The 22,399-nt window shown below is 46.3% G+C and overlaps 1 long non-coding RNA gene and 1 pseudogene across 1 annotated transcript; one reads left to right on the top strand and one right to left on the bottom strand.

Annotated features, from left to right (window-relative positions):
* The window catches only part of LOC112069509 (arginine-glutamic acid dipeptide repeats protein-like), a 135,403-nt pseudogene extending 120,805 nt beyond the window's left edge, over nucleotides 1-14,598 (top strand).
* Nucleotides 14,599-14,988: 390 nt separating this feature from the next.
* On the bottom strand, nucleotides 14,989-15,350 carry LOC139024113 (uncharacterized). Its single transcript, XR_011475350.1, has 3 exons — nucleotides 15,271-15,350; nucleotides 15,109-15,160; nucleotides 14,989-15,057 (listed from the first exon to the last, which is right to left on the bottom strand). It is a non-coding gene; the product is annotated as an uncharacterized lncRNA (long non-coding RNA).
* Nucleotides 15,351-22,399: the final 7,049 nt, after the last annotated feature.

Here is a 22,399-nt window from a genome sequence, read left to right as displayed (position 1 = left end):
CAAGAATGGCCAAAATCACCCAACTTATTGTGGGAAGCTTGTGGAAGGCTACCTGAAGGGTTTGACCCAAGTTAAACAATTTAAAGCAATGCTACCAAATACTAATTGAGTGTATGTAAACTTCTGACCCACTGGGAATGTGATGAAAGAAATAAAAGCTGAAATAAATAATTCTCTCTACTATTATTCTGACATTTCACATTCTTAAAATAAAGTGGTGATCCTAACTGACCTAAGACAGGGACTTTTACTAGGATTGAATGTCAGGAATTGTGAAAAACTGAGTTTTAAATGTATTTGGCTAAGGTGTATGTAAACCCCGACTTCAACTGTACACACACACACACACACTTATTGACTCACACACAGCACATTAGTGTTTTGGTCCTTAGCATTCAGATTCTTTACCAGGTGAATATGTATGAAAGCCTGATTGGGAAATTACAATATAGTATGATATGATGGATTTATTGATTGATGGATTGTCATCAGAAGATTAAGGAGGAGTCTCCTATGAAGAGTGTCAAACGCCAGAGAGAGAAGGGAGCCTCAGACACCGAGGACACGGACCACAGGACAAGCGCCAAAAAGTCCAAGACCCAGGTGCTTAAGTAGTACATCTCATACCAGTGTCTTGTTAGGTAGCTCTGTGTGTTGAGGAATAGTGTAATGTTGGAGTTGGGCTGTATTCTGGAATAGTGTCTAATGTCTGGAGTTGGGCTGTATTCTGGAATAGTGTCTACTGTCTGGGTTGGGCTGTATCTGGAATAGTTTCTACTGTCTGGGGTTGGGCTGTATTCTGGATAGTGTCTACTGTCTGGGGTTGGGCTGTATTCTGGAATAGTGTCTAATGTCTGGGTTGGGCTGTATTCTGGAATAGTGTCTACTGTCTGGGGTTGGCTGTATTCTGGATAGTGTCTAATGTCTGGGATTGGGCTGTATTCTGGAATAGTGTCTAATGTCTGGGTTGGGCTGTATTCTGGAATAGTGTCTACTGTCTGGTTGGGCTGTATTCTGGAATAGTGTCTAACGTCTGGGGTTGGGCTGCAGTATTGAAATGACTTAAAGGCCAGGGCCTGTATGCACAAAATGAATAAAATGATAAAGCACTCTATATGCTTTAGATATATGTTATTACAGTGCTTATACCAAACCTTTTGTTCTCTTCCTGGACATTTATTCTCCCAAGTGTAAGGAGATGTGTTCATGATGACAATATTGTGGTATGGAATTTCACTGCTCTCTTCCCTGTTCCACAGGAGCTGGTCGGTCCGACTCGCCGTCAGAATGCGAGGAGAGGGCGAAGGCGAGAGCTCCGACGGGCATAGCGTCAACGAGGAGTGTAGCAGTGACGCTAAAGACATTGACCAGGACAACCGCAGCTCCTCGCCCTCCATCCCCAGCCCCCGAGACGGGGAGAGTGACTCGGACTCTCGCCCAGCAACAGCTGCTCTTACTGCAGAGACAAGAGAGAGAGGGGAGGGTGAGAGGGGAGGGGCAGTCGCAGCACCCTCCGGTTACCCAGTCCTGTCAGCCAGGGACCTTCGTGTCGTTCCACCACCCCTCCATTACCTTCCACGTCCTCCTCAGCCCCTCACGTGTCCCCCAGGTCACCCTTCCTCCGCACCCCCACTTCTCTTCCACTGCCTCTACCGCTCCTATGCCCAACAGGCCGGCCCCTCTCTTCATCCAATCGGGGGCGTCGCTCCACCCCCAGAGGCGGCCCTCCCCCTTGCCTCATTCTCCGCAGCAGGGGATGTCTCAGGTTCCACCCCAGGACCGCCAGGCTCCACCAGTCGCTACCAAGCACTTTCCACGGCCCAATGCCCCACCCATCATCCATGCCCCACCCACTCCAAACTGCCCCTCTCACCTGCCCCACCCCCACTCCCTGCCCCCTCAAAGCTTCCCATTGGGCCCCCAGTCTCAGGTCCCGCCCTCCCCGCTCCCTCTCAGTCAATCGCAGCAGCCGTCTCACAGGGCCACACGCCCCCCGCCAATCATCGTCGTCCCAGGGTGGCTCGTCCAATCAGCCGCCCCGCGAGCAGCCCCTGCCCCCCGCCCTTCCATGTCCATGCCCCACATCAGCCCCCTCCCACCACTCCCATCCCCCACATGCCCAACCCGCGACCCTCAGTCTCACAAACACGGGCTCCGCACCTCACAGCGCCCCCCTTCCCCCAGATGCCCTCCAACCTGCCCCCTCCACCCGCTCTCAAACCCCTCTCCTCCCTGTCCACCCACCCCTCCTTCCTGCCCATCCTCCTCCCCTCCAGCTCATGCCCAGGCCAGGCCAGCAGCTCCAGCCTCCACCAGCCCAGCCCCCTGTCCTCACCCAGTCCCAGAATCTCCCCTTTCAGAGAGAGAGCGAGGCAGCCAGCACCACCCTCCTCCTCCTCTACCCCGTCCGGACCATCACCATCCTCCACCCCAACACATCAAACAGTCCCGTTCCCTCCTACCCCTTCGCCCCTGTCCTGCCCCTTCTCCTCCTCTGGCTGTCCTCCCCCTCCTCATCCTCCTCTACCACCAGGCCTCCAGCCCCCATCTTCCTCCATCTCCATGCCTCTCCCAGCCTCCGTCAGCTCCGCCTGCCCAGGTCCCGCCCTCCCACCTGTACACATCAGGAGGAACCTCTCGACGAATCAGAGGAGCGCCGAGAGCCCTCCGCCCCTCCACGGAGCCCCTCCCCGAGCCTACCATCGTCAACACGCCCAGCCATGCTAGCCAATCAGCACGGTATGACCGCACCCACACACTGTCAGAATACACACACACAATTGGCTATTTGAATGTGACTACCTGTTGTGCTCAGTGGCTCTGTCTGTTAGAGGTAGACAGGATCTGTTAATGGAGGTAGACAGGATCTGTTAATGGAGGTAGACAGATCTGTTAATGGAGGGAACGGGATCTGTTAATGGAGGTAGGCGGGATCTGTTAATGGAGGTAGACGGATCTGTTAATGGAGGTAGACGGGATCTGTTAATGGAGGTAGGCAGGATCTGTTAATGGAGGTAGACAGGTCTGTTAAGGAGGTAGACAGGATCTGTTAATGGAGGTAGACAGGATCTGTTAATGGACGGTAGACAGGATCTGTTAATGGAGGTAGGCAGGATCTGTTAATGGAGGTAGGCGGGATCTGTTAATGGAGGTAGGCGGGATCTGTTAATGGAGGTAGGCGGGATCTGTTAATGGAGGTAGGCGGGAGTCTGTTCATGGAGGTAGACGGGATATGTTCATGGAGGTAGGCAGGATCTGTTAATGGAGGGAGGCAGGATCTGTTAATGGAGGTAGGCAGGATCTGTTAATGGAGGTAGGCAGGATCTGTTAATGGAGGGAGCAGGTCTGTTAATGGAGGTAGGCAGGATCTGTTAATGGAGGTAGGCAGGATCTGTTCATGGGTCAGGCAGGATCTGTTCATGGAGGTAGACAGGATCTGTTCATGGAGGTAGGCAGGATCTGTTCATGGAGGTAGCAGGATCTGTTCATGGAGGTAGGCAGGATCTGTTCATGGAGGTAGGCAGGATCTGTTCATGGAGGTAGCGGATCTGTTCATGGAGGTAGAGGATCTGTTCATGGAGGTAGGCAGGATCGTGTCATGGAGGTAGGCAGGATCTGTTAATGGAGGTAGGCAGGATCTGTTAATGGAGGTAGCAGGATCTGTTAATGGAGGTAGCAGATCTGTTAATGGGGTAGGCAGGATCTGTTAATGGAGGTAGGCAGGACTGTTAATGGGGTAGGCAGGAATCTGTTAATGGAGGTAGGCAAGATCTGTTCATGGAGGTAGGCAGGTTCTGTTACATGGAGCTAGGCAGGATCTGTTCATGGAGGTAGGCAGGATCTGTTCAGTGAGTGCACAGGATCTGTTCATGGGTAGGCAGGACTCTGTTCATGGAGTCAGCAGGATCTGTTCATGGAGGTAGACAGGATCTGTTCATGGAGGTAGACAGGATCTGTTCATGGAGGTAGGCAGGATCTGTTAATGGAGGTAGGCAGGATCTGTTAATGGAGGTAGGCAGGATCTGTTAATGGAGGTAGACAGGATCTGTTAATGGAGGTAGGCAGGATCTGTTAATGGAGGTTAATGGAGGTAGGCAGGATCTGTTAATAGGATCTGTTAATATTAAACTACATCCCATGTCTGTTGAAGATGCTTGCCATTTTGATGCATTTAGCACATTTTCTATGCTAATGTATTTTTTCGTTTTTTTTTATCATTCATGATTTACAGATTTTAAGGTGTTCAAGTAGAATGTTAATGACTCATGTATACAAGTCGTATGAGTCTTTTGAGAACTGTGATGTTAGCCAGCTGTGAATCCTGGAATATTTAATGTGTATTTCTATGAAGTATTGTTAGCCAAACTACATCCTTATTATATATTAATGTGTATTTCCTTGAAGTATTTGTTAGCCAAACAGTGTTTCTTTACAAAATATGAATGTTGTTTTCCTTTGTGTGTCTCCTAGGTTCTACAAGCATCTGGACCGTGGCTACAACACGTGTGCTAGGACAGACTTCTATTTTACTCCTCTGGCTGCTTCTAAACTGGCCAAGAAGAGAGAAGAAGCACTGGAGCGGGTCAAGAGGGAGGCCGAGCAGAAAGCCCGGGAGGAGAAGGAGAGGGAGAAGGAACGAGAGAGGGAACGGGAAAGAGAGAAGGAACAGGAGAGAGCTGTGGTGAGGGGTTTTGGTGTAATTTTGTCTCTCAACTTCACGCTGGGAATTGAAACCACATTTTGTTCTAAAACCTCCTATATGTTTCTCATTCCCACTAGAGTATTTGTGACCGACCAGCTAGATTAGGTTTTATGTAGCAACATTTGAATTTGTGCTTTTTACATTGGATAAAAGTAGAGACTCAGAGCTAGAAAATGGTAGATCATACACTGCAGTTGAGGAACAATCGGAAAGTAATTCTGCTTTGAAAGTTGATGAACTTGTAACCTCACTTTTGAGAAAATGGCCCTTGAATGTTTTGGTACCTCCTGGAGAGCTCTTCTTTGTCTACACCCATTCAGCATCGTTCACACCATCTTAAGCTTTAGCCCCACCCATCTCTTTAATGATTCACATGTGAGGCCATGTACTAAACAACCAAAGATTTCAAGACTAAAGGCTGGTTTATACTACAGGTGTATTTGTAAATTTAATCTGGAGTGCCAGAGTGTGCTCTGGGCGTTCGTAAACTCAGAACGTTGTCAGATTGGCCGCTCGTAAATTCAGAGCGCATGTTTACTGACACCGGCCATCTTCAACGGGTGTTGAGCGTTTGTAAATTTGTCAGTTATTCTGCGCTCTGGCACACAGACGACTGCTCTGAAATCGGAGTAGATAACCAGAGAGAATTTACCAGCTACATTTATCGACAGTTGTTGCAGTGACATCATGAACATTCTATTGAAATAGTTACTTGCGTAGTGGAGTCTTTTGTTTGTTTAGACATGTAGCTAGCAGCTAGCTAAACAATGAACCGTAATCCCAACTCATAACGTTACTACCCTGCATGAATCTGAAGGTWGCTAACCAACCTGGTTCAATGTTAGCTAGCTAACATTAGGCTATAACTAGCAATGCAAATGGCTCTGAGACACTAATAATATTACTACACAGATCATACATGTCACGTTAGCTAGCTAGCAGTACACTTTAACTTGAAATTAAAATGACTTTTTGACAAAATTAGAAGCGTGTAATATCTGAAAATGTAGCTAGCTAGAGTCTCTTACCCGTAAACATGGATGGATGCTTCTCCCTCTCCGTCACAGATGCCATGGTTGCCCTTAGTTTGAAGATGTAATCCCGGAGACAGCTGTTTTATACAACAGCCTTCTGTGTGGTCTCTTTTTGACTCCGTCTGCATATTTGCAATCAAACGGCAGAATTTTCTTCATCTCCTTAGCTATCATACTCTAATTCCACTGATTTCAAAACTCGGTCCTCCAGAACGTGGAGAGCAACACTGATGCAGTTCCTACTACGTGATGTCTTTATAAAAATCTGCGTTAGAAAGGATTACCTACACATACTGACCAGCTCATATTATAGACAGAAGCCTGCTACATGGCAAACCAATCCGAACTCATCTCTCGGCATGTCCAGCCCACTCATTATCTCAGCCAATCATGACAAGCAGGAAGGTTGCTCTCAATTTTTCCATGGCTAAACCATCTAGGCTCCTAATTTAACAATTTTATTCGTATTTACAGATGGCATACAGGTTATGTTATTAAGGCTCATGAAYGTTCACGTTCCAAAAAATGAATTTTGATKAAATATAATGTTTACGTTCAAATGGCTCTCCTTTGAAGTAGTGACACGCGATATACACCCAGTTTCCTGAAACGAGTCACATTTGTATAACCTTTTCCTTACAAACTGTTCCAACCTCCTTAGAACCTGTTACAACCTATTATAACCTCCTTAGAACCTGTTACAACCTCCTTAGAACCTGTTACAACCTATTATAACCTGTTACAACCTATTATAACCTCCTTAGAACCTGTTACAACCTATTATAACCTGTTACAACCTATTATAACCACCTTAGAACCTGTTCCAACCTATTATAACCTGTTACAACCTATTATAACCTCCTTAGAACCTGTTACAACCTATTACATTATAACCTGTTACAACCTATTATAACCTCCTTATAACCTGTTCCAAGCTTACAACATATTGTAACCTCCTTATAATGTTTTACAAGCTATTATAACCACCTTACAACCTGTTACAACCACCTTACAACCTATATCATTCTTACACGTTATAACCTCTTTATAACATGTAATAACCTCCCAGTGTGTGTGTGTAACCTCTGTACATATCTATTTGTTCCAGAAAGCCTCCAGTTCGTGTCACGACGGCCGTATGGGTGACCCCCAGATGGGTGGCTCCGCCCACATGCGTCCTCCCTTCGACGGCCCCCCTACCTCCATCGCTGCAGTGCCCCCTTACATCGGCCCCGACACGCCCGCCCTGCGCACCCTCAGCGAGTACGCCCGCCCTCACGTCATGTCCCCGACCAATAGGAACCACCCCTTCTTCGTCTCCCTCAACCCCAACGACCCCCTGATGGCCTATCACATGCCTGGCCTCTACAACGCCGACCCGGGCATGCGGGAGCGTGAGCTGCGAGAGCGGGAGATGAGGGAGAGAGAGATGAGGGAGAGGGAGCTGAGAGAGAGGATGAAGCCTGGGTTCGAACACAAACCCCCGGAGCTAGAAGGCATGCACCCCTCGGCTAACCCCATGGAGCACTTTGCACGACACGGCGCCATCTCCTTACCTTCCATGGCGGGACCACACCCCTTCGCCTCCTTCCACCCAGGTCTCAACCCCCTGGAGAGGGAGCGTTTGGCGTTGGCCGCGGGACCCCAGCTCAGACCAGACATGAGCTACCCGGAGCGGCTGGCGGCMGAGAGGCTGCACGCCGAGAGGATGGCGGCGGTGGCCAACGACCCTATCGCCAGGCTTCAGATGTTCAACATCACGCCTCATCACCACCAGCACTCCCACATCCACTCACACCTGCACCTGCACCAGCAGGACTCCCTGCACCAAGGTGACACGCCTGGCCATACAGAAACATTTGTTACTAGATCAAGTTTAAGTTTATTTGCCACCTTCTAGTGAAGCATTTATATCACAGCTTCAGCGTCACTTATTTTCTGATTTTAAAACAATACTGTAAGCAAATATGGCAATATATATCTAATTTTCAATAGCTATTTTCTTAATGACTTTGTTGCTAGCCCAGTTGATTGTCCTTTGTATTTGGTATGCCTTGATGACTGTATCCTCTAATGATCTGTGGATCCCTAGCAGCTGTAGCATGCTGTTATAATATATATATATATATATATATACAGTGCATTCGGAAAGTATTCAGGCCCCTTCAATTTCTCCACATTTTGTTACGTTACAGCCTTATTCTAAAATGGATTTTGGATAATTTTTTTAATGACATATTCAGACCCTTTATTCAGTACTTTGTTGAAGCAGCGATTACAGCCTCAAGTCTTCTTGGGTATGACGCTACAAGCTTGGCACAGCTGTATTTGGGGAGTTTCTCCCATTCTTCTCTGCAGATCCTCTCAAGCTCTGTCAGGTTGGATGGGGAGCTAATTTCAGGTCTCTCCAGAGATGTTAGACCGGGTTCAAGTCCAGGTTCTGTCTGGGCCACTCAAGGACATTCAGAGACACGAATAGACTGGATAGTTACTACTATCTAGGTGTCAGGTTACTGCTGCTATCTGGGTGTCAGGTTACTGCTACTATCTGGGTGTCAGGTTACTACTACTATCTGGGTGTCAGGTTACTGCTACTATCTGGGTGTACAGTTATGCTACTATGTCTGGGTGTCAGGTACTGCTACTATCTGGGTGTTTTTTTCTTTCCCCCCCCCCCCCCCCCCCCCCCCCCCCCCCCCCCCCCCCCCCCCCCCCCCCCCCCCCCCCCCCCCCCTCCCCCCCCCCCCCCCCCCCCCCCCCCCCCCCCCTGGTTACTGCTACTATCTGGGTGTCAGGTTACTGCTACTATCTGGGTGTCAGGTTACTGCTTACTATCTGGGTGTCAGGTTACTGCTACTGTGAGTGTCAGGTACTGCTACTATCTGGGTGTCAGGTTACTTGCTACTATCTGGGTGTCAGGTTACTGCTTTACTATCTGGTGTCAGGTTACTGATACTATCTGAGTGGGTCAGGTTACTGCTGTCTATCTGGGTGTCAGGTTACTGCTACTATCTGAGTGTCAGGTTACTACTATCTGGGTGTCAGGTTACTTACTATCTGGGTGTCAGGTTACTACTACATCGGGGTAGTTACTGCTGCTATCTGGGTGTCAGGTTACTGCTGCTATCTGGGTGTCAGGTTACTGCGGCTATCTGGGTGTCAGGTTACTGCTGCTATCTGGGTGTCAGGTTACTGCTACTATCTGAGTGTCAGGTTACTGCTACTATCTGGGTGTCAGGTTACTGCTGCTTTCTGGGTGTCAGTTACTGCTGCTATCTGGTGTCAGGTTACTGCTACTATCTGAGTGTCAGGTTACTGCTACTATCTGAGTGTCAGGTTACTGCTACTATCTGGGTGTCGGTTACTGCTACTATCTGAGTGTCAGGTTACTGGCTACTATCTGGGTGTCAGGTTACTGCTACTATCTGGGTGTCAGGTTACTGCTACTATCTGGGTGTCAGGTTACTGCTGCTATCTGGGTGTCAGGTTACTGCTGCTATCTGGGTGTCAGGTTACTGCTACATCTGAGTGTCAGGTTACTGCTAACTATCTGAGTGTCAGGTTACTGCTACTATCTGAGGTGCAGGTTACTACTATCTGGGTGTCAGGTTACTGCTACTATCTGGGTGTCAGGTTACTACTACTATCTGGGTGTCAGGTTACTGCTACTATCTGGGTGGCAGGTTACTGCTACTAATCTGGGTGTCAGGTTACTGCTACTATCTGGGTGTCAGGTTACTGCTGCTATCTGGTGGTCAGGTTACTGCTGCTATTCTGTATTTTTATGGGTGTCAGGTTAACTGCTGCTATCTGGTGTCAGGTTACTGTGCTATCTGGGTGTCAGGTTACTTGCTACTATCTGTGGTGTAGGTTATGCTACTATCTGGGTGTCAGGTTACTGCCTATTCTGGTGTCAGGTTACTGGCTTGCTATCTGGGTGTCAGGTTACTGCTGCTATCTGGGTGTCAGGTTACTGCTGCTATCTGGGTGTCAGGTTACTGCTACTATCTGAGTGTCAGGTTACTGCTACTATCTGGGTGTCAGGTTACTGCTACTATCTGGGTGTCAGGTTACTGCTGTGTCATGTAGTGACTGTATTGTATCATGATAAACTGTATGTTCTGTATTTCAGTGTATTAGGATGTATCATGATAAACTGTATGTATAAGTGTACCCTGACCATGTGGTGTTCTGACTCTGTGCAGGCGGTGGTGAATGTCTTGTGTGCCCTCCAGGTTCGGGGGGGCACCCCCTCGTAGACCCCCTGGCAGGAGGCCCGCATCTCGCCCGCTTTCCCTACCCGCCCGGCGCAATCCCCAACCCCCTCCTGGGACAGAACCCACACGAACATGAGATGCTGCGACACCCGGTCTTCGGTAAGAACAATCTGGAGCATATCAATGTCAGATCTTATTTTCACTGTACTGAGCTGAGCCGAGCTGTACTGAGCCGAGCCGTACTGAGCCGAGCCGTACTGAGCCGAGCTGTACTGAGCCGAGCCGTACTGAGCCGAGCCGTACTGAGCTGGCTTCATCATACAAATCATAGTTGTTAGAATAGGGCTGAAAAGGACCATGTCAAAAGAAAATACATTATATCTATAAAAGTATGTGGACACCCCTTCAAACTCTTTCAGTCACACCAGTTGCTGACAGGTGTATAAAATCGAACACACAGCCATGCAATCTCCATAGACAAACATTGGCAGTATAACGGCCTTACTGAAGAGCTCAGTGACTTTCAACGTGGCACTGTCATAGGATGCCACCTTTCCAACAAGTCAGTTTGTCAAATTTTTGTCCTGCTAGAGCAGCCTTGGTCAACTGTAAGTGCTGTTATTGTGAAGTGGAAACGTCTAGGAGCAACAACGGCTCAGCCGCGAAGTGGTAGGCCACACAAGCTCACCGAACGGGACCGGGGACTGCTGAAGCGTGTAGTGCGTAAAAAAAATAGTCTGTCTGTCGGTTGCAACACTCACTACCGAGTTCCAAACTGCCTCTGGAAGCAACGTCAGCACAAGAACTGTTTTGTCGGGAGCTTCATGAAGTGGTCTAAGAAACGCCTTCTCTGGAGTGATGGATCACGCTCCAACACCAGACCTCACTGATGCTCTCGTGGCTGAATGGAAGCAAGTCACCGCAGCAACGTTCCCACATCTAGTGGGAAGCCTTCCCAGAAGAGTGGAGAATGTTATAGCAGCAATGTTCCAACATCTAGTAGAAAGCCTTCCAGAAGAGTGGAGGCGTTATAGCGCAATATCCACAATCTAGTGAAAGCCTTCCCAGAAGAGTGGAGAACTGTTTATAGCAGCAATGTTCCAACATCTAGTAGAAAAGCCTTCCCAGAAGAGTGGAGGCTGTTATACGCAGCAATTGGTTCCAACATCTAGTGGACAAGCCTTCCCAGAAGAGTGGAGCGATGTTATAGCAGCAATGTTCCAACATCTAGTGAAAGCCTTCCCAGAAGAAGTGGAGGCTGTGTATCAAGCAATGTCAACATCTAGTGGAAAGCCTTCCCAGAAGAGTGGAGGCTGTTATAGCCAGCAATGTTCCAACATCTAGTGGAAAGCCTTCCCAGAAGAGTGGGAGGCTGTTATAGCAGCAATGTCCACACATCTTAGTGGAAGCTTCCAGAAGAGTGGAGGCTGTTATAGCAGCAATGTTCCAACATCTAGTGGAAAGCCTTCCCAGAAGAGTGGAGGCTGTTATAGCAGCAAAAGGGGGGGACCAACTCCATATTAATGACCATGAAGTTGGAATGAGATGTTCGACGAGCAGGTGTCCACATACTTTTGGTAATGTGGTGTATCCGAGTCAGAGCCGTTTAGTCTGGGTCGACTCTATAGTGTGACACGGGATTTATCCACCAGTGGCATCTCTATTGGCAGTCAATCCCATGGCCTGATCCTGTTGCGTTTCTGTCTCCAGGTACTCCGTACGCCCGGGACCTTCCTCCCCAGATGTCCGCAGCCCACCAGCTCCAGGCCATGCATGCCCAGTCCGCAGAGCTGCAGCGGCTAGCTATGGAACAGCAGTGGCTGCACGGACATCACCACATGCACGGTGGCCCACTTCCTGGACAAGAGGACTATTACAGGTCAGAGAGACACACCCACTTAACCATTTACACAAACACTTCAACATACACGTTCACATTTCAACACATTCACTACACACTGACAGGAGGTAAAGACTACTCTAGACAGCAGCAGTCCTTAGATGGACTTTAAAAATAATAATAATTACATTAAATTAGATTTACAGAACAAATATTCAACATAATATAAAATGGTTCTTCTGTGGTTATAAATTKTTGTTGCTAATTTAAAAAGATTTTCATTTGTGTGATTTCTGTAAGATCATGCAGACGATTCAAGTGATCTCGAGTTCCAGAAATGGACTCCTTTTACAGAAAAACCTGATGGCAAGTGATGTTTTACCTTAAGAAGTTACTCTGCACTTTGCATTTTCAGAGTGTGAGCCTATAGGGTCTATATATATATAGAGAGAGAGACTGAATGTAGTCACTGTTGTATATGGGGTTGTGGAGCAAGTCTGTATTAACATTTTAAGTTTCGCATTGGACAAATTATGCAGACCATTATCCAAATTTGACATATTACGTTTCTTTGCAATTTTACTGATGTGGTGAATTCTAAAATTGTTTAAATGCACGCTTGTACAAGGATTTCTGCAGCTTTGTTCCAGATTCCTCCAGCTTGTGACCAACTTGTAATACAATACCAGTGTGTGTATAAATCTTGGTAGTGATGCCGGAACATTCTGATATATTTCTATATGTCACCGTGGCGATGCTGACGTGTGTTTGTTCCTTTGTGTTTTAGCCGGCTGAAGAAGGAAAGCGACAAGCAACTGTAACCGACCAAATGGGGACGCAGGAAGTTGCCTAGGACACAGGAACAGGAAGTAGTTACAGAGCAGTCGGTCAGTCAGAGGAACTCGACCTCCGCTCCTCCCAAAACATTTCCCGTTACGAAGAACAACAAAAAAACTGAAGAGAAAAAAAAGAGGAGGAGGATTTTTCTGTTGTCTGTTTTCCTTCCCTGTCTGTTTTTTCTTTTTTGTTAAGTACATTGAGAGACGTTGTTTGGTGTAACTACAGCCTTCTAGTAGTGGCACCGACTTCAAGACTGATTGTGACTTTCCTGCATGAAAACTCCTCTAAAGCTTCCACAACGTGTTTGTAGGTAGCACACGTTCACTGTGCTAGTCGACGGAAAGGAAACAAGACCGGAAAAGAGAGTTCCAGACATTATATCCACGGAAAGATTCAAAAACTAAGTGCTATTGTTATTTTAATACATTATTGGAGGTTTTCATAATTTGAACGAAAAGCTGCAGCATGGCATTTTTTTGAGTCTGTAAATAGTATATATATACATATAATTATTATTATTATAATTGTTACTAGGTGTGGTCTCTGAACCAAGTCATTTATAAGCCTCCAATATGTTATTGTGTTCTGAACATTATGCCTTGTTTTAACGGGGGAGGGGGCAACATAGCATTACTAGAACAGCCAAAGGGTACAACGATGGTTCCTGTCCTGTGGTGTGGGGGTACCTCAGAGAGCCGTGTAGTCCCAGACTCTCACGTACACAAGACTGTCCCATCCACCTCCTTTCATTATACACCTCTTGACAAGCACCATATTGTCAGACAGAATGCCTGAACTTACTGCGTTGAGTTAATGATTTGAGACCCTTGAAGAGGACTGACTATATCTCAAGAGTCACTGAGTCATCTATGGATCAGCATATCCCCCTGTCCTGTCCTGCCCTGTGCTGTCCTGTCCTGTCCTGCCCTGTCCTGTAGTGTACAATACCCTGATGCAGACATCATCTATTGCACTCCAAGGAAGACTAGATAGAATCCCTCAGTTACTACTCTATGGATGTTAGGTTACTACTCTATGTGGAAGACTAGATAGAATTTCTCAGTGCTTTTAATTGATTTTGACACTCGACTATGGAGTCAACGTAATTAAGAAACATTTAAAAGTTTATAGGCAGATTTTTAAAACCTGTTTTACAATTTTCTTATACAATGTTTTAAAATTGTCTTCGTGTCTTCAAGCTACACTGAGGCGCCAACATGTGTTCTGATCTGACTGTGGGTGAGTGGACTTGAACAAGGGTGCTAGAGGGAACTACGGGTGGTGACGGTGGTGGTGGTGATTAACCCTGGTTTCCTCACTCCTCTATTTGTCCAAGTGTGGCTGCTACAGCAAGACTTCTCTAGCCTGGTATATTTGTGCCGTCTTGACAACTCCTAGGGTACCAGGCTAGTGGTTCTCCTCCATGAGGGGATCCTGATATACTGTGTGCTGTGCTGCCATATTCACTGTGACTAACAGGCCTAGCTACATGGGAGGGCGTTGGTCCAGTACTGGGACCAGATTCTATCTAACAAGCCTAGCTACATGGGTCCAGTACTGGGTCCAGATTCTATCTAACAGGCCTAGCTACATGGGAGGACGTGGGTCCAGATTCTATCTAACAGGCCTAGCTAAATGGGTCCAGTACTGGGTCCAGATTCTATCTAACAGGCCTAGCTACATGGGTTCCAAGTAGTGGGAACGCAGATTCTATCTAACAGGCCTAGCTACATGGGAGGACGTGGGTCCAGTACTGGGTCCAGATTCTATCTATCAGGCCTAGCTACATGGGAGGACGTGGGTCAGTACTGGGTCCAGATTCATCTAACAGGCCTAGCTACATGGGAGGACGTGGGTCCAGTACTGGGTCCAGATTCTATCTAACAGGCCTAGCTACATGGGAGGACGTGGGTCCAGATTCTATCTAACAGGCCTAGCTACATGGGAGGACGTGGGTCCAGTACCTGGGTCCAGATTCTTAGGAAGTGGAGGTGTGATGTCGGTGGTCCTATTGCCTCCAGGCTGTCGCTGTTCTCCCTGCTGGCTGGTCAGCCGTCCCCTCATCCTGCACAGCTTCTCCTGGCCTCCCCTTCAATGCCCGAGGGTGTTGAGTGTACTGTACGCCATGCCATTGACTGTTTGTTCAGTTCACCTGACTGTCATACCAGTCTCCTGGCTGTTAGCTCTCACCTATCCTATGTTAGCCTATGGTCGAGTTCCTTCTACTCCTCTCTGGTCCGTCCATGTGCTCTGTTTGTCTGTTCAATGCACATTCACTCATCTCATGTACTCTCTTACCTGCTGCTCCTCCTCTTTCTGACACCTCTTTCTAACACCACCTCTCTCTTTCCGACACCACCCTCTCTTTCTGACACCCTCCTCCTCTTTCTGCCACCACCCTCCTCTTTCTGACACCACCCCCTCCTCTTTCTGACACACCCTCTCTCTTTCCGACACCCCTCCTTTCTGACACACCCTCCTCTTTCTGACACCACCCTCCTCTTTCTGACACCACCCTTCTCTCTTTCTGACACCACCCTCTCCTTTTCTGACACCACCACCCTCTTTCCATCTGACACCCCCACCACCCTCTTTCTGACACCACCACCTCTTTCTGACACACACCCTCCTTCTCACTCTGACACCACCCTCTTCTTCCTGCCTTTTAGTGTTCTCTCCTCTCCTCCAAACCCTTGGATGTTAGGTGTTGTCAATGGTTTATCTTCTCATTTCCAAGCAGCAATAGCAGAATGTCTACACATTCTGACCGGCTAAGATTTTATATATAAACTGGTTCTTGAAGCATATTGAATATTAGTAGTCACCATGGGGATGATGACATGACAATGAACAAAAAGTAGAAATAAAAAGAAAAAGTGAGTCCTTGTGTTCTCTCTCCATTTGAGTATTTTGTAATTTTTTGAAAAATGTGTGGAATTAAAATAAACCGACTAAGTTACACCTCAAGACATCTTATTGGTTTTCATTTAGACACTTTTACATTATTCAAAACAGTAGCTGTTGGTAGTGCATGCTGGGAAATGTTACTGCATTAGTGGACACAACATGTCACTAAAAATGCAATCTGTGGCGGCGCACTTCAACGACGACTGCTGTCATTTTGAGAAGAAGACATTCCTCTACTGCTTCTCCAGAGATAATGTAGCCTGGTGAATCCAGACTGACTGCTCCTCCAGAGATATGTAGCCTGGTGAATCCAGACTGAATGTTACTCCGGAGATAATGTAGCTGGTGAATCCAGACTGAATGTTACTCCGGAGATAATGTAGCCTGGGCTGAATCCAGACTGAATGTGTTACTCCGGAGATAATGTAGCCTGGTGAATCCACACTGGAATGTTACTCCGGAGATAATGTAGCCTGGTGAATCCAGACTGAATGTTACTCCGGAGATAAATGTAGCCTGGTGAATCCAAACTGAATGTTACTCGGAGATAATGTAGCTGGTGAATCCAGACTGAATGTTACTCCGAGATAATGTAGCCTGGTGAATCCACATGAATGTTACTCCGGAGATAATGTAGCTTGGTGAATCCAAACTGAATGTTACTCCGGAGATAATGTAGCCTGGTGAATCCAGACTGAATGTTACTTAGGAGATAATGTAGCTGGTGAATCCAACTGAAGTTACTCAGCGAGATATGTAGCTTGGTGAATCCAGACGAATGTTACTCGGAGATAATGTAGCCCGGGTCCAGACTGATATGTTATCCCACGGAAGATAATAGCTGGTGAAAAGTCGCAAATTTCTGACATGTTATCCGGAGATAATGTAGCCTGGTGAATCCAGACTGAATGTTACTCCGGAGATAATGTAGCCTGGTGAATCCACACTGAATGTTATCCCGGAGATAAGTAGAGCTTGGTGAATCCAAACTGAATGTTACTCTGGAGATAATGTAGCCTGGTGAATCCAGACTGAATGTTACTCCTGGAGATAATGTAGCTTGGTGAATCCAAATGAATGTTACTCTGGAGATAATGTAGCTTGGTGAATCCAAACTGAATTTTACTCCGGAGATAATGTAGCCTGGTGAATCCAAACTGAATGTCTACTGTCCGGAAGATACAATCGTACGCCTGGTGAATCCAGACAAAAAATTATGTTGATTATTATTTAGAAAAAAACTTGGAAGTAGCGTTTAATCTGGATTCACTAGGCTAGAAATGATGCCCTGTTCCTTAAAATCCCTCTACTCCCGAGGCTGTCATGATCATGTGAGAACTGCTGCTTGGTCAGGAGGTGATGCCTGTTGTCTAGCTCAGTGGCTCACCTACCCACAAGACACACAAGGAAACAACAGAGAGAGCTCAAGAGTGGCAGCCCTGCTGGCTGGTTGAATAAATTATTGAATCTCCTCTTCGATGGAACGACTGTGACAAAATGTCAACCCAAATCACTTTCTCACCATAATCTGGTGGTGTACCCCTCTGGCATGGGGGCGCGCGCGCGCACACACACACAGAGAGAGAGAAATATGTTCTGAAAACAGTATTGGTATGAATAGCAATGTGAAAGGATGCTGTTGTCTGTCTTGTCTAAAAGATGTTGATACAGAGCCTCATCCTCAGTCTTTTCTCTCCCTCCTTCCTCACGCCCCAGCAGCCTGCTGACTGCCACACTGTGTGGCAGCGTGGAGGCTAGTGGCTATATACTGTTAGCTCGTTGAGTTGGAGGTTATCTCTAGTTCTGTCCTACAGCGGGTAGGTCTGACAGGCTGCCCTGCGGCTGGGCATCTATTCTTAAAGTGCTTTGTTGTCAAGGATCCTGGTGGAGAAGGAGATTACAGAGGCACGGAAATGTCACTTCAGATTATGCATGTTTGACAGGTTCAGGTGACATGTAATTTCAGATTATGCATGTTTGACAGGTTCAGGTGACCTGTCATTTCAGATTATGCATATTTGACAGGTTCAAATGCCATGTAATTTCAGATTATGCATGTTTGACAGGTTCACGTGACATGTAATTTCAGATTATGCATGTTTGACAGGTTCAAGTGACATGAGAACAGAAGTATAATATAATGACAAGTTTTTTCTTTATCGTGATCTGAAAGGTGAAACTGGTCCTAGATCAGCACTATGAGATGCTTTATGAGTACTGGCCATGATACTAATTTCCTGTTTGTCATCTAAACATGCCTAACTCGCAATATTTACACAACCGGTCAAAAGTCTTAGAACACCTACTCATTCAAGGGTTTTAATTTATTTTGGACAATTTTCTACATTGTAGAATAAAAATGAAGACATCAAAACTATGGAATCATGTAGTAACCAAAAAATTGTTAAACAACAAAATATATTTTGTATTTGAGATTCTTCAAAGTAGCCACACTTTGCCTTGATGACAGCTTTGCACACTCTTGGCATTCTCTCAACCAGCTTCATGAGGTAGTCACCTGGAATGCATTTAAATTAACAGGTGTGCCTTGTTTTTTTCCTTCTTAATGCATCTGAGCCAATCAGTTTTGTTGTGACAAGGTAGGGGTGGTATGCAGAAGATAGCCCTATTTGGTAAAAGACCAAGTTCATATTATGGCAAGAACAGCTCAAATAAGCAAAGAGAAATGACAGTCCATCATTACTTCAAGGCATGAAGGTCCGTCAATACGGAAAATTTGCAGTCTCAAAGATGGCGCCGAAGAACATGGCAGATGTTTTACATTCTCCCAACCAATTGTGCTATTTTGTTATTGTTTTGTAAAACTTATTTTTMTATTTATTGTTTACATAATTAGTTGCTTATGACCAAAAATAACTTCTGGACATCAGAAAAGCGATTACTCACCGCGGACTGGAAGAAACTTTTTCCTTTAACGAGTTCGACGAGAAGGATATCCTGCTTTCACTGGAACAGGCCCAGATCCCCGTCATTTGAGTGAAGAAAAGCCGGAAAAGAGGACGCAGATCGGGGATCCTTCTGAGAATCCGGAGGCGAGCGAGTAAACTCTCAATGACTTCCATTCTTCTTGCTAAACGTGCAATCATTGGAAAATACAATTGATGACCTACTATTAAGATTATCCTACTAACGGGACATTAAAAACTGTAACATCTTATGTTTCACCGAGACGTGGCTGACCGACGATGCGGATAATATAGAGCTAGCGGGATTTTCCATGTATCGGCAGAACAGAGACGCTTCGTCTGGTAAGACGAAGGGTGGGGGTCTTTGTCTTTTTGTCAATAACAGCTGGTGCGTGATGTCTAATATTAAAGAAGTCTCAAGGTATTGCTCGCCTGAGGAAGAGTACCTTATGATAAACTGTAGACCACATTATGTACCAAGAGATCTGAGATCTCATCTGTATTATTCGTAGCCATCTATTTACCACCACAAAACAAAGCTGGTACTAAGACCGCTCTCAACCAACTCTGAGGCCATAAGCAAAGAAGAAAATGCTCACCCAGAAGCGGCGCATCTAGTGGCCGGGGACGTTAATGCAGGCAAACTTAAATAAGTTTAACCAAATTTTTACCAACATGTCAAGTGCAACCAGGGGAAATAAATTCTAGACCACCTTTACTCCACACACAGAGATGCATACAAAGCTCTCCCCCGCCCTCCATTTGGCAAATCTGTCCATAATTCTATCCTCCTGATTCCTGCTTAAAAGCAGGAAGTACCGGTGACTCTCAATACGGAAGTGGTCAGATGACGCGGATGCTACGCTACAGGACTGTTTTTCTAGCACAGACTGGAATATGTTACGCGATTCATCGAATGGCATTGAGGAATACACCACCTCAGTCATCGGCTTCATCAATAAGTGCATCGATGACGTCGTCCCCACAGTGACTGTACGTACAAATCCCAACCAGAAGCCATGGATTACAGGCAACATCCACATCGAGCTAAAGGCTAGAGCTGCCGCTTTCAAGGAGCTGGAGACTAATCCGGACGCTTATAAGAAATCCCGCTATGCCCTCAGACGAACCATCAATCAAGCAAAGCGTCAACACATGATTAAGATTCAATCTTACTACACCGGCTCTGACGCTTGTCGGATGTGGCAGGGCTTGAAAACTATTACGGACTACAAAGGGAAACCCAGTCGCAAGCTGCCCAGTGACTCGAGACTACCAGATGAGCTAAATGCCTTTTATGCTCGCTTCGAGGCAAGCAACACTGAAGCATGCACGAGAGCACCAGCTGTTCTGGATGACTGTGTGATAAAGCTCTCGGTAGCCGATGTGAACAAAACCTTTAAACAGGTCAACATTCACAAAGCCGCTGGGACAGAAGGATTACGAGGACGTGTACTCAAAGCATGCGCGGACCAACTGTCAAGTGTCTTCACTGACATTTTCAACCTCTCCCTGACCGAGTCTGTAATACCTACAGTTGAAGACGGAAGTTTACATACACCTTAGCCAAATACATTTAAACTCAGTTTTTCACAAATCCTGACATTCAATCCTAGTAAAAATTCCCTGTCTTAGGTCAGTTAGGATCACCAATTTATTTTAAGAATGTGAAATGTCAGAATAATAGTAGTGATAATGATTTATTTCAACTTTTATTTCTTTCATCACATTCCCAGTGGGTCAGAAGTTAACATACACTCAATTAGTATTTGGTAGCATTCCCTTTAAATTGTTTAACTTGGGTCAAACGTGTCAGGCAGCCTTCCACAAGCTTTCCATAATAAATTGAGTGAATTTTGGTCCATTCCTCCTGACAGAGCTGGTGTAACTGAGTTTGTAGGCCTCCTTGCTCACACACGCTTTTTCAGTTCTGCCCACACATTTTCTATAGGACTGAGGTCAGGGCTTTGTGATGACCACTCCAATACCTTAACTTTGTTGTCCTTAAGCCATTTGCCACAACTTTGGAAATATGCTTGGGGTCATTGTCCAGTTGGAAGACCCATTTGCGACCAAGCTTTAACTTCCTGACTGATGTCTTGAGATGTTGCTTCAATATATCCACATAATTTTCTTTCCTCATGACGCCATCTATTTTGTGAAGTGCACCAGACCCTCCTGCAGCAAAGCACCACCACAACATGATGCTGCCACCCCGTGATTCACGGTTGGGACGGTGTTCTTCGGCTTGCAAGCATCCCCCTTTTTCCTCCAAACATAACGATGGTCATTATGGCCAAACAGTTCTATTTTTGTTTCATCAGACCAGAGGACATTTATCCAAAAAGTACAATCTTTGTCCCCATGTGCAGTTGCAAACCGTAGTCTGGCTTTTGTATGGTGGTTTTGGTGATGTCGATATAGGACTCGTTTTACTGTGGATATAGATACTTTTGTACCTGTTTCCTCCAGCATCTTCACAAGGTCCTTTGCTGTTGTTCTGGGATGGATTTGCACTTTTCACACAAAAGTACATTCATCTCCTTCCTGAGCGGTATGACGGCTGCGTGGTCCCATGGTGTTTATACTTGTGTACTATTGTTTGTACAGATGAACGTGGTACCTTCAGGCGTTTGGAAATTGCTCCCAAAGATGAACCAGACTTCTGGAGGTCTACAATTCTTTTTCTGAGGTCTTGGCTGATTTCTTTTGATTTTCCCATGATGTCAAGCAAAGAGGCACTGAGTCTGTAGGTAGGCCTTGAAATACATCCATAGGTACACCTCCATTTGACTCAAATGATGTCAATTAGCCCATCAGAAGCTTCTAAAGCAATGATATCATTTTCTGGAATTTTCCAAGCTGTTTAAAGGCACAGTCAACTTAGTGTGTAAACTTCTGACCCACTGGAATTGTGATACAGTGAATTATAAGTTAAATAATCTGTCTGTAAGCAATTGTTGGAGAAATACTTGTCATGCACAAAGTATATGTCCTAACCGACTTGCCAAAACTATAGTTTGTTAACAAGAAATTTGTGGAGTGGTTGAAAAATGAGTTTTAATGACGCCAACCTGAGTGTATGTAAACTTCTGACTTCAACTGTACATGTTTCAAGCAGACCATCATAGTCCCTGTGCCCAAGAACACTAAGGTAACCTGCCTAAATGACTACCGCCCTGTAGCACTCATGTCGGACAGCCATGAAGTGCTTTGAAAGGCTGGTCATGGCTCACATCAACAGCATCACCCTAGACCCACTCCAATTCGCATACTACCCCAACAGATCTACAGATGACGCAATCTCAATCACACTGCCCTTTCTCACCTGGACAAAAGGAACACCTATGTGAGAATGCTGTTCACACCATAGTGCCCTCAAAGCTCATCACTAAGCTAAGGACTCTGGGACTAAACTGGACTTCCTGGACTTCCTGACGGACTGCCCCCAGGTGGTAAGAGTAGGCAACAACACGTCTGCCACGGTGATCCTTAACACTGGGGCCCCTCAGGGGTGTGTACTTAGTCCCCTTCTTTATTTCCTCTTCAACCACGGCTGCGTGGCCAAACATGATTCAAACACCATCATTAAGTTTGCTGACGACACAACAGTGATTGTGATCACCGACAGCGATGAGACGGCCAATAGGGAGGAGGTCAGAGACCTGGCAGTGTGGTGACAGGACAACAACCTCTCCCTCAATGTGAGCAAGACAAAGGAGCTTATCGTGGACTACAGGAAAAGGCGGGCCGAACAGGCCCCCATTAACATCGATGGTGCTGTAGTGGAGCGGGTCGATAGTTTCAAGTTCCTTGGTGGCCACATCACCATCGAACTATCATGTTCCAAACATACCAAGACAGTCGTGAAGAGGGCACGACAAAACCTTTTCTGCCTCAGGAGACTGAAAGGATTGGCATGACCACCCCAA

The sequence above is a fragment of the Salvelinus sp. IW2-2015 genome, unplaced genomic scaffold, assembly GCF_002910315.2.
Source record: "Salvelinus sp. IW2-2015 unplaced genomic scaffold, ASM291031v2 Un_scaffold1034, whole genome shotgun sequence".
NCBI lineage: Eukaryota > Metazoa > Chordata > Actinopteri > Salmoniformes > Salmonidae > Salvelinus > Salvelinus sp. IW2-2015.
The sequence above is the reverse complement of the archived record's forward strand: the minus strand, read 5'-3'. Positions and strand labels throughout refer to the sequence as shown.